At 40.3% G+C, this 17,353-nt stretch overlaps 1 protein-coding gene across 3 annotated transcripts in view; it reads left to right on the forward strand.

Annotated features, from left to right (window-relative positions):
• The window catches only part of LOC115479359 (solute carrier organic anion transporter family member 1B3-like), a 699,693-nt gene that overhangs the window by 341,687 nt on the left and 340,653 nt on the right, over positions 1 to 17,353 (forward strand). The window lies entirely within an intron of this gene.

The raw sequence follows: 17,353 nt of genomic DNA on the forward strand, positions 1-17,353 counted from the left end.
GAGGGGAATTGCTGGATAGGGATGAATGGAGGGGGCAGGGGACGGAGGAGCATGGATGGGCATGGATTGGGAGGGCAGGGCTCAGGGAGAGAGGGGAATTGCTGGATAGGGATGAATGGAGGGGGCAGGTGACAGAGGAGCATGGATGGGCATGGATTGGGAGGGCAGGGCTCAGGGAGAGAGGGGAATTGCTGGAAAGGGATGAATGGAGGGGGCAGGGGACAGGAGCATGGATGGGCATGGATTGGGAGGGCAGGGCTCAGGGAGAGAGGGGAATTGCTGGAAAGGGATGAATGGAGGGGGCAGGGGACAGAGGAGCATGGATGGGCATGGATTGGGAGGTCAGGGCTCAGGGAGAGAGGAGAAATTGCTGGACATAGAGGGGAGGGAAGAGAGATGAAGGAGATGAAATGAGGGAAAAGGAAGAGAGGAGAAAAACTGCACATGGATGAAGAAAATAGGCAGAAGCTGAGGACCAGAAATGAAGAAGAAAGGAGGAAAGGAAAGAAATAAATGGAAAGGAAGCCCTGGAAACGGAGGTTAAGAGGACAGATAGCAGCAGAATCAGATACTGGGCCAGCATGATCAGAAAAAGAAAGTCACCAGACAACAAGGTAGAAAAAAATCATTTTATTTTCATTTTAGTGTTTGGAATATGTCCACTTTGAGAATTTACATCTGCTATCTTATTTTGCAATGTATAGCAATTTGTTTCTAAGAATATTGCTGACAATTCCTGTCAGTGTGGCAAGTGGTGAGCAATCATTTTCACGGGGGGGGGGGGCGCCAACTGATAGGCTGCAGGGGGGCGCCAGAGACCCTAGGCAAGGCCCTGCTCCCGCGGGAGGGCATTCCAAGCATCCACTACTCTCTCCGTGAAAAAATACTTCCTGACATTTTTCTTGAGTCTGCCCCCCTTCAATCACATTTCATGTCCTCTCGTTCTACCATCTTCCCATCTCCGGAAAAGGTTCGTTTGTGGATTAATACCTTTCAAATATTTGAACGTCTGTATCATATCACCCCTGTTTCTCCTTTCCTCCAGAGTATACATGTTTAGTTCAGCAAGTCTCTCCTCATACGTCTTGTAACGCAAATCCCATACCATTCTCGTAGCTTTTCTTTGCACCGCTTCAATTCTTTTTACATCCTTAACAAGATATGGCCTCCAAAACTGAACACAATACTCCAGGTGGGGCCTCACCAATGATTTATACAGGGGCATCAACACCCCCTTTCTTCTGCTGGTCACACCTCTCTCTATACAGCCTAACAACATTCTAGCTACGGCCACCGCCTTGTCACACTGTTTCGTCGCCTTCAAATCCTCAGATACTATCACCCCAAGATCCCTCTCTCCGCCCGTACCTATCAGACTCTCCCTGCCTAACACATACGTCTCCCGTGGATTTCTATTCCCTAAGTGCATCACTTTGCATTTCTTCGCATTGAATTTTAATTGCCAAACCTTAGACCATTCCTCTAGCTTCCTCAGATCCTTTTTCATGTTTTCCACTCCCTCCCGGGTGTCCACTCTGTTACAGATCTTAGTATCATCCGCAAATAGGCAAACTTTACCTTCTAACCCTTCGGCAATGTCACTCACAAATATATTGAACAGAATCGGCCCCAGCACCGATCCCTGAGGCACTCCACTACTCACCTTTCCCTCCTCCGAGCGAATTCCATTCACCACCACCCTCTGGCGTCTGTCCGTCAACCAGTTCCTAATCCAGTTCACCACTTCAGGTCCTATCTTCAGCCCCTCCAGTTTATTTAAGAGCCTCCTGTGGGGAACCGTGTCAAAAGCTTTGCTGAAATCTAAGTAGATTACGTCCATAGCTCGTCCCTGATTCAATTCTCCTGTCACCCAATCAAACAACTCAATGAGATTCGTTTGGCAAGATTTCCCTTTCGTAAAACCATGTTGTCTCAGATCTTACAACTTATTGGCTTCCAGGAAATTCACTATCCTTTCCTTCAGCATCGCTTCCATTACTTTTCCAATAACCGAAGTGAGGCTTACCGGCCTGTAGTTTCCAGCTTCTTCCCTATCACCACTTTTGTGAAGAGGTACCACCTCTGCCGTTCTCCAATCCCTCAGAACCTTTCCCGTCTGCAAGGATATATTAAACAAATCTTTAAGAGGACCCTCCAAAACCTCTCTGAGCTCCCTCAATATCCTGGGGTGGATCCCGTCCGGTCCCATGGCTTTGTCCACCTTTAGCTTTTCAAGTTGTTGATACACACTTTCTTCCGTGAACGGTGCTCTATCCACTTTATTCTCAATTGTACTATTTCCAGTCCATCGCAGTCCTTCTCCAGGATTTTCCTCTGTGAAAACAGAACAAAAGTATCTATTTAGCAAATTAGCGTTTTCTTCATCATTTTCCACATAGCGGTTCGCAGTATCTTTTAGTCTCACAATTCCCTTTTTAGTCATTCTCCTTTCACTAATATACCTGAAGAAAGTTGTGTCACCCCTCCTTACATTTCTAGCCATTTGTTCTTCCGCTTGCGCTTTTGCCAGTCGTATCTCTCTCTTGGCTTCTTTCATTTTCATCCGGTATTCCTCCATGTGTTCCTTTACTTGAGTTTTTCTGTATTTCTGGAACGCCAACTCTTTAGCCTTTATTTTCTCAACCACTTGCTTGGAGAACCATATCGGTTTCCTTTTTCTCTTGCTTTTATTTACTTTCCTTACATAAAGGTTCGTGGCCCTATTTATAGCTTCTTTCAGCCTGGACCACTGTCCTTCCACGTCTCGTACTTCCTCCCAGCCCATCATCTCCTTCCTCAGGTATTCCCCCATTTTACTAAAGTCAGCACGCTTGAAATCCAGGACTTTGAGTTTTGAGTGGCCGCTCTCCAATTTAGCTGATATATCAAACCAAACCGTTTGATGGTCACTGCTGCTCAGGTGGGCACCCACTCGGATATTTGACACGCTATCCCCATTTGTGAGCACCAGATCCAGTGTCGCACCATCCCTCATGGGTTCCATCACCATTTGTCTGAGCAAAACACTTTGGAAAACATCCACGATCCCTCTACTTCTTTCCGATTCCGCAGACGGAACCTTCCAATCTACATCCGGCAGATTGAAATCTCCCAGCAACAGCACCTCTCTCTTGCTTCCCAACTTTTGAATAGCTGCGATCAGGTCTTTATCTAATTCCTCCAATTGTGTCAGAGGTCTGTAGACAACACCCACGTGGACAGAAGTTCTATCATCTCTTTTTAAGGTGATCCATATCACTTCTTCCTTTCCCCAGGTCCCTGTCATTTCAGTCGCAGTGATATCATTCCTCACATACAGAGATACTCCGCCACCTTTACGACCCTCTCTATCCTTCCTAAATAGATTATAGCCTGGTATGTTTGCATCCCATTCATGGGAACCATTTAGCCACGTCTCTGTGATTGCAACAACATCCAAGTCTGCCTCCAACATCAGGGCCTGAAGGTCATGAACTTTATTGCTTAGACTGCGAGCATTTGTGGTCATCGCTTTCCATCTACATTTCCTGGTATGCGTTTCAACATTAGTGATTTGGGGGTTTCTTTTCTCTTTGGGTATCTTCATATCTTTTTGTTCCACTTTTATTATTTTTTCTTTGGCTTCCGTTCTGTTTTCAAGAACATCACAGTGCTGTAATGGAGTAAAAGAATTTTGTAGGGGTAACACTTGTGAGGTCGGATGTTTTCTTGTCACATAATGAAGTCTGCCTGAGCCTACAGTGATCCATCTAGTTTTAGGTGGTTTTATCCTTTGTGGTAGTGGTGATAATTTGGTATGATTCTGTGCAGTATGATATTGTGCGGTCCTAGATGCTGCTTTAAGTGCATCTAGTTCCTGTTTTACTTTACTGAGCTCGTGTTTTAATCTAGTGAGTTGCAGACAGATAGGACAAGCCTTAAGTCTCCAGATAATTGGTCTTGAAACTAAAGCACCACAATTATTACAGAGAATAAAAGTCATCCTGATTGGTTGAAATGGGTATGAACAGGTGTGATATAGTGAGAACAGCAGCCTATGGATCTGTTGGCTGAGATTCTTATTATTAGAGCAGTAATCCTTAGCTGGTGAGTAGAAGACTGGGGATTCCTGTGATAATGAGGGGTTTTCTATTCAGAGACAGTTGTAATATGGGTGGAGTTAATTTGTGATAAGTAGTGTATTTGGGGAAGTTATTTATGAAGTGTCCGTCTTGGGGTGGGTGGGTTGAGGGGCAGGGTGGGTGGGCTTAAGCTTAAGACTATAGGAATGTCTCCGCTGTAACCTATCTGAAGAGCTGCACTTAAATTCACCAGAAGAAATGTCCAATTGGATGTAGTGGCTAATAAATCAAAGATTCTTTATAGTAACGAAGCAGACATAGAACTTGAGAAACTTAAGCTAGAAGAAGAGGGCAAGAAAGCAGCTGCTGCTGTTGCCATGGCCTATACTAATGCTGCTGCTGCTGCTGCTGCTGCTGCTGCTACTGCCTCATAACACAAGAAGGGAGAGTTAATCATTGCCTTGAAGTCACACCAGCAAGAGCTAGAAGTGGCTGTCCTTGAGGCTAAAATAAAAGCACTTGAAGAAGCCACAAGGCAAGATGGTGGGGACAGTCAACTCAGCTACATCATCACCGAAAATTCTGCCCAGCAAACAGTAGAATATGTGAAGTTCATACCCTGGCTCACAAAATCATATAGTCACAGTCTGACTCAGAAGAGTCATCATATTCTGAGCACGCACGTTCCTCTACACCAGGGTCAAATTCACCTGATAGAAGGAAGCCTTAGGCAAAGCATGCTATGGAAGCGAGCTGCCACCACAGTGATCCACATGCTCACAGGCATATGGATGCACTACCATGGGCTCTTGCTCCAGGAAAATGCACCAAGAAAAATGCTTCCTTTCAACCACATACTCTGGCGCTACCCAAGAACTGGGCTCAGACAAAGGTTGAACATTTATGCCCAGCAAAACACCCTGTGGTTAAGTAAAAGTGACCTGACCAGCCATATGCCATGTCTGACTTCCAGCATGATAGAAACTTCAGAGAGAGAAGATCTATCAACATGCATGGCTTGCAAAAAGATGTTGCATATGAAAATTACCCAGTTCAATGACTGTCCTGAAAAGTATACAAAATGGAAATCTAACTTTAAAGAGGCCATGGCAATCATGAAGCTTACCCTGAACCAAGAAATGAATCTGATAATAAAATGGCTGAGAACAGAGTCAGCTGAGCATGTGCAGGATTTATCAGATGCATATTCACATGACCCCTCCAGAAGATTGAAAGAAATGTGGGAGAGACTTGACCAGTGTTATGGTAGCTCAGAAGCTATCCAACAGGCACTGATGAAAAGAATGAGTTTCCAAAAGGTCACAAATAAAGATAATAACAAGTTACAGGGATTGGGAGACCTCCTCCAGAAATTGGAAGCGCTCAAAGCTGATAACAACCTTCCTGGTCTGTACTACTTGGATACAGCTAGGGACATAAATGAGATTATATCAAAACTGTATTGTAAAGTGATTAAAAAAGTAACATTAAAAACCCGACACGAAATCGTGTTTCGGCCGTATAGGCCTGCGTCAGGGGTCTATAAATAAACATAAATACAAATCAATACACATTTAGATTACATGTAAAACATACAACAATAAAAATGATAATAAAAACATATATATGTATCTTAAAAATGAGGTATAAATATCTATACATAGAGGAACATACCTATTTCCTTCCAATCAAGAAAGAAATATGTAGATAATAAAGCTGAACAGATTTCTACAAATTGAAATGCTCTGTGATGAAAAGATAACAAAAAAACAAATTACACATGACATTGACAAATGAAATATAAAATGTAAATATAACACAAAATCATATATCTATGTTTTTTTAACATCAAACTTATGTTGTTAATACATTTAAAGGGAGGGATATTTAAATAATAATAATTGTTGATTAAATGCTAGTGTATGTATATCTCTCTGTACACTCTTTAAATACAAACGGAAATGCAAAAACCAAAGAAGCAAAACAAGTGGACACGAATTGAATAATAATATTATAATGAATATGAGAATGGCAAGACACAGATTATATGCAGAGGCCCAAGAAGCAAAAAAATATATATAGAAAATATATAAAAAATATATATATACATTGCATGTATGTACATGTCAAGAGATGCATGAGATGTATTAAAATTATATTAAATTAAAAAAATATATATTAAATTAAAAAAGGGGGGGTTTCATATAAAAAAAAATATATATATATAAAAAGTGTAAGAAAAAATGTAAGAAAAAACAAATAAAAAAACAGGCATATGACTCCAAAGTAATTATAAACAACAAATAATTTAAAAAGAAAATATAAAAGTGCACATGCATATGACTTCCAAAAAAAATTTTAAACCGCAATTTAAACTAAAAACCGCACTGGTATGAACGGGCACCTGGAGAAGGAAACATAAATGATGCAATGAATGTCCCCCAGTTCACAATAATGTGAGGGTCAACGGCATCGAACTTGAAAAGAATAAGATTTATAGAATATAAATAAAATACAGGAAACTAAATGTGAATACATGCCGAAACGTGGCTACTAAAGGGAGGAACGTTTCCGTGATTTTTATAACGTAGCCCAGATCTGGTTTGTACGCTTAAATTTTCACATTTTTCTGGAGGCATTAAGAAAATTATCAAAAAACACTGGCACATTTTAGAAACAGAAAAGTGCTTTACCAATTTAGTACCAGTGATAGCATATTCACGCAACCGGAATTTGAAGGAGTTTTTGGTACCTTCTACCCTTCCAGGCCTTGGTCCAACTATAGATGGAGGTAATGGTCACATCCCCTGTGGCAGGTGCTCAGTATGCAAACACTCTTTGACTTTAACATCATTTTATTGTCAAAACAATCAAAAAAACTATCCTTTAAAACAGTTTTCAGATTGTAATACTGTGGGTGTAATTTATATTATTATATGCCCCTGTGGTTTGTTATATGTGGGGAAAACTAAAAGGGCAGTGAAAACAAGAATAATAGAACACAGGAGCTGTCTGACAAGACAGGTGCAAAGTGCCCCATTGGTCCCCCATTGGGTTGAGAAGAATCACACCATAGAAGATCTTAAGTTTTTTGTATATAAGAAGTTAGATATATCATGGCGGGGAGGCAATATTGATGTTAAGCTGTTAAGAGAAGAACAAAGAACAATATATACTTTCAATACAGTTATACCACATGGTCTAAACACTGACACGGATTTAAGTTTCTTTTTGTAAGTTTGGAGTTCCTTTTTTCAAGATAGGTTTTGTGATGGCAACACAGATCAATATATGCATATCCATTTTTGATACATTTCCCGCTTATTTGGGTTAAGTTCACAGTTTAATTGGTATTCAATCATATATTTTTTATTGATTGTATTGTTTTTATTTTCATTTTTAATACTTTTCACATTGACTATTTCAGAGTCCATTTGGTTTGTACGGCCCCTCCCCTTCCCCCCCTTTTTTTTTTTTTTTTTTTTTCTCCTCCCCCTCCCCTTCCCTTCTTTCCCTTCCTCACTCTTCCCCCTTCCCTCCCCTTCCCTTTCCTCTCTCCCCCCTTTCCCATTTTCCCCCTTCCCTCCCCCCTCTTTTCCCTCCCCCCCCCCACTCTTTTCTCCCCCCTCCTCTTCCCCCTCTCCCCCCCCCCCCTTTCTCTTAAATATATAAGAGTTTACTTCACATACCCAAACTATATATATGATTTCATGGGCACAGTTTATTTTAATCAGTGTTGACGCATTTTGAAGTTCTGCTATTCATACTCAACAGATTCACATAACCACGTAGTGGTTCGTGTCTTTGAAATCAGCATCAAAAATTTTTTATTAATAAATTTTTTATTAATGAGTTTTACCGATGCATTTAGGGCCGGCAGATTACATACTTTTTTTTTTTTATACCACTATATTTGCTTTATTTTTATTTTTTCATTTTTATGTTTCTTAAAACATCGTTTGGTGATGAAAATAATTTGAAGACGTTCTCTGTAAAAAATTTTTTTCATTTTCATTTTTACTTTTATTTTTATTTTTCTTGAGGCAATCTGTTTATTAGCTCATTGCTTCATTCTTTTGTTCACAATTATATATATATTTTTTTGTTTATAATTTGTCTCTTTCTTTTTGAGTTGCGCACACTATCCCCTTTTTAGATAGGTTACTTATATACTTTCATGTGATTGGTGTGACGTCATTTCCGCTGTTTTGTTTTAAAATCCCTTTGGAGCACTGCGTCTCTGTTTTCGCATTTTCATTTGTGTAATTACTGGCTCGACAGGAAAGTTTACGTGGCAGTATCCGTGTATCGGTAGGTGGTAGAATCTCAATTTATTTTTTCGGGTTTTAGTTTTTGTGAAAGCGCATTGTGCCTTTAACACAGGAAAGTTTTAATTAACTTTTCGGTTAGGTTGGACGGATGTTACCTCTATTTGAGTATCTTTACAAGCGTCCACAGATATAGAATCACGTGACCTGATATACTAAGGTTATAACTTGAATGTATAAAATAGTGACATTGTATAAATCACGTAAGTGTTCATTTTTTACATAGTAGTTACGTTTCGGTGATTTATATCCTACTTTTTGACCACCTTAATGGTTGTTACTTTCATAAGAGTGCCTTTACAAGTGCCTATAGATATACAATTATGGGCTTAGCGACGTCAGGGTTAAAATTTAAAAATATATGTATATATATATATATTAAAAGGTACGTTATAAAAATCACGGAAACGTTCCTCCCTTTAGTAGCCACGTTTCGGCATGTATTCACATTTAGTTTCCTGTATTTTATTTATATTCTATAAATCTTATTCTTTTCAAGTTCGATGCCGTTGACCCTCACATTATTGTGAACTGGGGGACATTCATTGCATCATTTATGTTTCCTTCTCCAGGTGCCCGTTCATACCAGTGCGGTTTTTAGTTTAAATTGCGGTTTAAAATTTTTTTTGGAAGTCATATGCATGTGCACTTTTATATTTTCTTTTTAAATTATTTGTTGTTTATAATTACTTTGGAGTCATATGCCTGTTTTTTTATTTGTTTTTTCTTACATTTTTTCTTACACTTTTTATATATATATATATTTTTTTATATGAAACCCCCCCTTTTTTAATTTAATATATATTTTTTTAATTTAATATAATTTTAATACATCTCATGCATCTCTTGACATATACATACATGCAATGTATATATATATTTTTTATATATTTTCTATATATATTTTTTTGCTTCTTGGGCCTCTGCATATAATCTGTGTCTTGCCATTCTCATATTCATTATAATATTATTATTCAATTCGTGTCCACTTGTTTTGCTTCTTTGGTTTTTGCATTTCCGTTTGTATTTAAAGAGTGTACAGAGAGATATACATACACTAGCATTTAATCAACAATTATTATTATTTAAATATCCCTCCCTTTAAATGTATTAACAACATAAGTTTGATGTTAAAAAAACATAGATATATGATTTTGTGTTATATTTACATTTTATATTTCATTTGTCAATGTCATGTGTAATTTGTTTTTTTGTTATCTTTTCATCACAGAGCATTTCAATTTGTAGAAATCTGTTCAGCTTTATTATCTACATATTTCTTTCTTGATTGGAAGGAAATAGGTATGTTCCTCTATGTATAGATATTTATACCTCATTTTTAAGATACATATATATGTTTTTATTATCATTTTTATTGTTGTATGTTTTACATGTAATCTAAATGTGTATTGATTTGTATTTATGTTTATTTATAGACCCCTGACGCAGGCCTATACGGCCGAAACACGATTTCGTGTCGGGTTTTTAATGTTACTTTTTTAATCACTTTACAATAAAGGACTTGTTTAAGAAGACACCATCTGAGAGGTTTTTTGGATCCACTGTTTTTTTGCTTCATTGTTCTGCTGTGGAGAATATACCTTCTGTGCGGGTTGGCATTATATCAAAACTGCCATATGACATACAAGAAAAATGGTCATCACTAGGCACAAAGTATAAAGACAGCCACCAAGAGAGATTTCCTCCCTTTACAGTCTTTGTAAAGTTCATCTGAGATGTGGCAAAGAGGAGAAATGACCACAGCTGTATGTTTGATGCACCTGAAGCAGTTAAGACAGGCTACTTCCCAAGTGAAAGACCGGTCAAGAAGTAACATAGTAACATAGTAGATGACAACAGAAAAAGACCTGCACGGTCACTCCAGTTTGCCCAACAAGATAAACTCATATGTGCTACTTTTTGTGTATACCCTACCTTGATTTGTACCTGTCCTCTTCAGGGCACAGACCGTATAAGTCTGCCCAGCACTATCTCTGTCTCCCAACCACCAGACTCGCCTCCCACCACCGGCTCTGGCACAGATTGTATAAGTCTGCCCAGCACTATCCCCGCCTCCCAACCACCAGTCCCGCCTCCCACCACCGGCTCTGGAACAGACCATATAAGTCTGCCCAGCACTATCCACGCCTCCAAACCACCAGCCCCACCTCCCACCACCGGCTCTGGCACAAACCGTATAAGTAACACCAAGAAGCCTATAGCTGTGCATATGAGAGATGTGTCACCCACAGCAATCCCACCAACTGATCGTCCACCTACTACAGAGAAAGTAGAGGTTCCAGACAGACAGTGTCCTATACATATAAAACCTCATCCTCTCACGAAATGTAGAGGGTTTAGTGTGAAACATTTAAGAGAACGTACAGATCTGTTGAAACAGTAAAGAATCTGCTACAAATCTTGCTCTACATCCAAGCACATGGCTAAAGACTTTAATGCAGCCATCAAATGTACAGAGTGCAATAGTGACCTGCATGTCAGTACCTTACACCCTGACAAGAGTAAGCCTATTTCTACAGGTACTCCAGCCTCAGAGTCAAGCCACAGCGGGGAGAGGAGGTAGAGCAAGCGTCACCACTGATTGATACTCCAAACTGTACACAAGTGTGCAGAGAAGGCCAGTGGACGGTCATATACCAAGATATGTGTAGCTAAGGAACATCCAAAAAAGCAACCAGAAAAGGCAGTAAATATGTATGTCATCATAGATGAACAGAGTAACCAGTCCCTTGCGAGGACAGAGTTCATTGACCTATTTGACATCCAAGGAGATTGCTATCCCTACAACCTCAAGACCTGTACAGGGCTGATAAAGAGGAGATGGAGAAGAGCAAATGGATACGTGAAAGAAGCAATGGATGGAAGAAACAAAATTCATCTACAGACCCTTATTGAATGTAATCAGATAACTGATAACCGAGAAGAAATTCTCACACCAAAGGTTGCACAACACCATCACCATCTCCAATTCATAGTGGGGTATCTGCAGCCTTTGAACCCAACTGCCAAGATCTTACTCTTGTTGGGATGAGATGCACCAACATTGATCAGAGGAAATGGGTCATGTGAAGGTCCACCTGACACCCATACACCTACCGACTTGCCCTGGGATGGGCAATAGTAGGTGACGTCTGCCTTAACAGACTGAGGAGACTTAAATTTTGGGGCTCATTTTCAAAGCACTTAGACTTACAAAGTTCCATAGGTTACTATGAAACTTTGTAAGGCTAAGTGCTTTGAAAATATGCCTCCAAGTGTAGATGTTTACAAAATGTGTGTCTTGGAAAATTGGCATACCACCTTGTTCATTCTTTGTTATAACCATCTGCATGTGGAGGAAGTTTACCACTAGGAACAGCCAGACTCCAGCTCAACTATTTGTTAGGACACATATCCACCAGATTTAGGAGAACATCTGGGGAACCTGGGGTTCCAAGTCACCAAGGATGATGACAATCCAACTCTTTCAGTAGAAGAGAGAGAGTTCTTGAGAATTATGGATAAGGAATACCACAAGGATGAGTCCAACAGCTGGGTGGCTCCAGTGCCATTCCAGACACCCAGAACACGATTACCTAACAATAGAGAGCAAGCTCTCTCTCTCTCTCTCTCTCTCTCTCGTCTCACTTCACTGCAAAACAGTCTGAGAAGGAAACCAGAGAGAAAACAGCAATTTACAGCGTTCATACAGAACATGCTGGATAATGGCGCTCTGACTGGTCGCACCTGAGTTAGCTGCTGAGGTGACTCTGTAGTTTATTTGCTGATTTCGCCGCTTCTGCAACCTCTTTGATGGGGAAACGGAGGGGGAAAGTTAAGGAGCGTTCCTCGGCTCCTGAAACGCCTTCGGCGTTACGGCAATCGACTCTTCAGTTCCCGAAGCAACTACCGGGACCTCGGGGAACTTCGACCCCCTCTGCTGCTCTCGACGCATCGGCGTCGATTGAAAGCGCCGACGGGGCTTCTCTGAGCCCTGTAGAACGCATTGCTCCGCCTCAACCCGGAAGGGAATCGCCGGCAGCCCAAGCAGGGAAGGAGAACGTAAACGCTCAGCCAAGCCTGCTCGAGGGAAGGTCTGCGACGATAGAAAATGAAATCCAACTGAAAGAAACACTTCTTCAATCAGCCTCTCAGGTACTTCCTTTGGAAATTGTTTCTAAACTTTCGCAAGTTGGTATTCAGACTCAACCCTTTCCTGGAAATTTAGGCGTGATTAAACCTGCAATTGTGACACTAGAGTCACTATGGGACATGGTGCATAATATTCAGGTCTCCATGCAACCTTCAATAAAAGAAAATACTGAACATATTAAAACTATTTCTGAAGCTGCGCTACTCCAAGCACTGGCATCAGCACAACAGGCCTTGAAACTGGAAAATTTGAATATTAAATTACAAGAGAGGGGAACTTTGGAGTCTGCTTTGATTAAGGATAACATCTTTCTTCATAAACGGACAGAATATCTGGAGAATCAGATTCGGAGACTTAATCTTAGGTTTCTTAATTTCCCTAAGTCGCCTTTAATTTCACCGATTGAAATGGTTAAGAAATATATCGTGGACATTCTAGGAATGGACAAGGATTCATTGCCCCCCATAACACGGGCTTATTATATCTGGAACCCACAAGGGGGTGATGGACATCTCCCAGGGAAAGGGGATGGAATGAATTTAACTTCATTCCTAGAGAGCTCACTGGAGATTGTTACACAGAGGTCTACTTTGCTTGTTACTTTTGCTTTGGAGCCAGATCGTAATGCAATATTAAGACTTTCCCTAAGACACTTAGAAAATCTGTTTATGGGATCAAAGGTCCGTGTTTTTCCTGACCTCTCAAGACCCACTCAAGTTCGACGCAGGGCCTTTTTAGAAATGCGTCCGAGAGTGTTGGCCTTGGGAATAAATTTCACTTTACGATTTCCTTGTATCTGTAATTTAATGCTAGAGGGTAAACAATTTCAATTTGTTGACCCTAAACAGCTAAAAGAATTTCTCGACGCTAGAGTAGATATGAATGTTATATGCCCACCATAATATAGCAGGCTGGGATCAGTAACCCCTAGGTAGCAACTGGTGGGACTTATTCAAATGCTTTTGTTATGTATTTCTTTATTCTTGGAACCAATGTTTCTTTTTTTTTCTTTAATTAGTGGACGAAATGGCTATAAATCTTATTTTTCCTTTCTTTTTGTTTTCCTGATGTTAATGCCTATTACATGATCATAATTTGTTGTGAAATAATGATTTAAACTAATAAATAAATAAAATAAAAAAAAAAAGACAACAAACAATGTTGGTACTTCTCTATCTTTGGTGTGTATCATCCACAAAAACCAGGCCAGATCAGGATTATGTTCAATTCCAGTGCTCTATTTCAAGGAATCTGATTCAACAATGTGCTGTTTTCTGGGTCTGATGATTAACATCCTATTAGGAGTCTTGGTTCCCTTCAGAAAGGACCCTATTGACATAACAACATATATCAAGCAAATGTCGTATTGTTTTGTCAAACACCCAGACTACAGAAACTACTTAAGATTCCTGTGGTACCATGACAACAACATCAACCAGGAAATCATGGAATACAGAATGAGAGTTCATGTCTTTGGTAACAGTCCATCACCTGAAGTAGCAATCTACAGGCTTAGAAGGACTGCCCAAGAGGGAGAAAGATAATATGGTACAGATGCCAGATAGTTCATTGAGAGAGACTTTTATGCAGATGATGGTTTGAAGTTCTTACCTATCGAAGTAGAAGTCATTGACTTGCTAAGGAGAACACAAGCAATGCTGGCATAGGCCAATCTGAGACTTCATAAAATTGCCTCTAACAGTCCAGAAGTAATGAGAGCATTTCCTGCAGAGGATCTTGCCAAAGATTTAAAGAATCTAGATCTAAGAGTAGACACCCCTCCGCTTCAGAAAAGCCTTGTGTTACATTGGGATCTAAAGAGAGACATTTTTACCTTTCAAGTCTCCACCCAAAAGAAACCATATGCACGCAGAGGTGTCTTGTCTACAGTCAATAGTCTGTATGATCCACTGGGGTTTGTGGCTCCAGTCACCATTCAAGGAAAATCCCTACTGAGAGAACTTTCCCAAAGTACTGCTGAGTGGGATGTTCCACCACCACCAGAAATGTGAAAAGAATGGGAGAGGTGGAAACATTCTCTAACGACTCTTGAACAACTACATATCCCATGCACTTACATCCCTGCCTCTAACGAAATCTACATCTTCTCAGGTGCTTCTGATAAAGCTATAGCTATAGTGGCCTACCTGAAAACTATATACACAGATGAGCTATCCCACATGGGATTCATCTTTGGCAAAGCCAAGTTAGCACCACAACCACATCATACTATTCCACATTTAGAATTGTGTGGAGCAGTGTTATCAGTAGAGATAGCAGAAATGATTCTGAATGAAATGGACATTCAAATAGATGCTGTCAAATTCTACACCAGCAGTAAAGTCTTTGTGGGCTACATCTACAACCAAACCAGGAGATTTTACATGTACATTAGCAAAAGAGTTGAGGGTGTACAGAAGTCAATATAACCAGAACAGTGTCAAGTGGCCAAAATCCAGCAGATTGTGCCAACAGAGCTATGCCAGCTTCCCATCTAATGGAAACAACAAGGTTATCAGGACCAGACTTTCTTCTAAAACCTGACCACACATCTCCAGTGATGGAGAGCTCTTTTGAACTTATAGATTCTGACTCTGATGCAGAGGTGCCTGAAAGCAACTTGGGAGCACATTGTTTCTCACGTTTCTCAAGTTGGGTAGCACTCAAAAGAGCTATTGCTCACCTTATTCATGTTGCATCTTATCTTATCAGTCAGCTGATGAAAGACTCAGCATCTGTCAATGGCACATCTGTACAATGCCTCTCTCAGCAAATGAGATTATCTGAGCAGAGAGTACCATCCTACACTGCATACAAAAAGAAGTGTATTTGGAAGAATTAAAATGCATCAGTAGAGGCATGAACCTTCCAAAGAGTAGTCCACTTCTAAAGCTGAACCCCTTCATTGACAAGGAAAGCCTGCTGAGTGTCAGCTGCCACCTCACCAAGCAGAACTAGAGAAGAGTGAAAAAAACTCTCATCATCCCAGGTTGGCACCACATATCAATCTTGCTTGTGCATCATTATCATAAACAAGTTAAATATCAAGGATGACATGTCACAGAGGGAGCTATCAGAGCCACAGGATTATGGATTGTGGGAGTGAAACGTAGCATTTCCTCTGTAATGCACCAGTGTACACAAAGAATGGCAGATTTGCCGGCAGACCAGCTGAGTACTGAACCACCATTCACCTATATGGGTCTAGACATCTTTGGACCCTAGTCACTTGTGACACGATGCACAAGAGGTAGACCGTCCAACAGTAAACATTGGGCTGTGATGTTTACATGCATGAGCATCTGAGCAGTTCATATTGAAGTTATTGAGTCAATTGACACTTCCAGTTTTATTAATGACTTGCAAAGATTCTTCTTCATCAGAGATCCAGCTAAGCAGATCTGTTCCTATTGCGGAACCAACTTTATAGGCACTTGCAGAGAGTTGAACATCACATCTACTACATTAGACCATTCTGCCATTGAGAAGTATCTATGTGACCAAAAGCGTACCTGGATCTTCAATCCTCCTCCCTCTTCTCATATGGGAGGAGCATGGGAGCAAATGATTGGAGTAGCTTGTCGTATCCTTGATGCCATGCTCTTGGAAACTGATCACCTTCAACTAACACACAAAGGTCTGACAACCTTTTTTGCAGAAGTCATTACCATCATAAATGCCAGGCCCTTGGTACCAATATTTTCAGACCCAGAGTCACCAGCGATTTTAACCCAGCAATGCTCCTAACACAAAAAACTAACTCCTTTCGTACTCCACCTGGAGATTTCAAAGGTAGCTACATCTACAACTATCAATGGAAGCAGGTTCAATACTTCTCGGATATCTTTTGGAAACGATGGAAGAGAAAATACCTTCCTTCTCGGCAATATCGTAATAACTGGCAAGATAATCAGCCTAATTTATAAGAAGGTGGCCTTGTATTACTGAAATACAGCCAAGTACAGCTTAATAGTTGGCCTTTGGGCCTCATCACTAAAACATATCCAAGTGAGGATGGGAAGGTCGACAAGCTAGAAATCAAGAACAGGAACCAAGAGATGCCGAAGACCTTCATCCAACCAATCATCAAAGTGAAACTTCTTTTACCCCATGAAGAGACGTGAAAATTGTGGATAATTGTCCACTTTAGAGACTCAAGACTTTTCTCTCTCCTTTGTGTTGTTTGTTTGTATTGTCTGTCTCTTGTTTCAGCTCCTGCAAGACTGCAAAAGAGAAATCGCCAGAGCAGCAGCGAACCAGAGACAAGCAAGAAATTACCAAGTTTAAGACTGATAAAAATGGACTTTGCATGGACTTTGTGGTATTGATTATTTCAGATTACATTGCCTGTATCAGTATATAGTGCTTGCATCTGATGAATGTGTATCCTTGGACTACAAATTTATGCAATTTTGTAGTTCTTTCTGATAGGCTCCTTCAGAGCACATGTACAGCTCCCTGTGATTTATGGGAGACTTCATATTGGTTGTTTGCATTCTAGCCCCTCCCCCTTCTCTTGGCTTACGCTCTCTCTCTCTCTCTCTCTCTCTCTCTCTCTCCTAGAGCATTGCAGGAATAGCCCTCTGACTTTGCAAGTTGTATAGGCCTCCAAAATGCAGCACGTGCAAATCTATTGCACTTTTGTAAAACAGCCCCATAGTCTGGAATGAAGTCTAAAACAGGGCAATTTTCAAATCCATACTCATGGCTAAAACAGTGTTTTGCTCATGGAAAAAGGCTATTAAAAAAATTCCCATATATGCATATTGTTTCACAAGGCATGTACTTTTACCCACTTTGAGAGAAAATGT

This window comes from Microcaecilia unicolor, chromosome 10 (assembly GCF_901765095.1).
Source record: "Microcaecilia unicolor chromosome 10, aMicUni1.1, whole genome shotgun sequence".
In the NCBI taxonomy this organism is placed as follows: domain Eukaryota; kingdom Metazoa; phylum Chordata; class Amphibia; order Gymnophiona; family Siphonopidae; genus Microcaecilia; species Microcaecilia unicolor.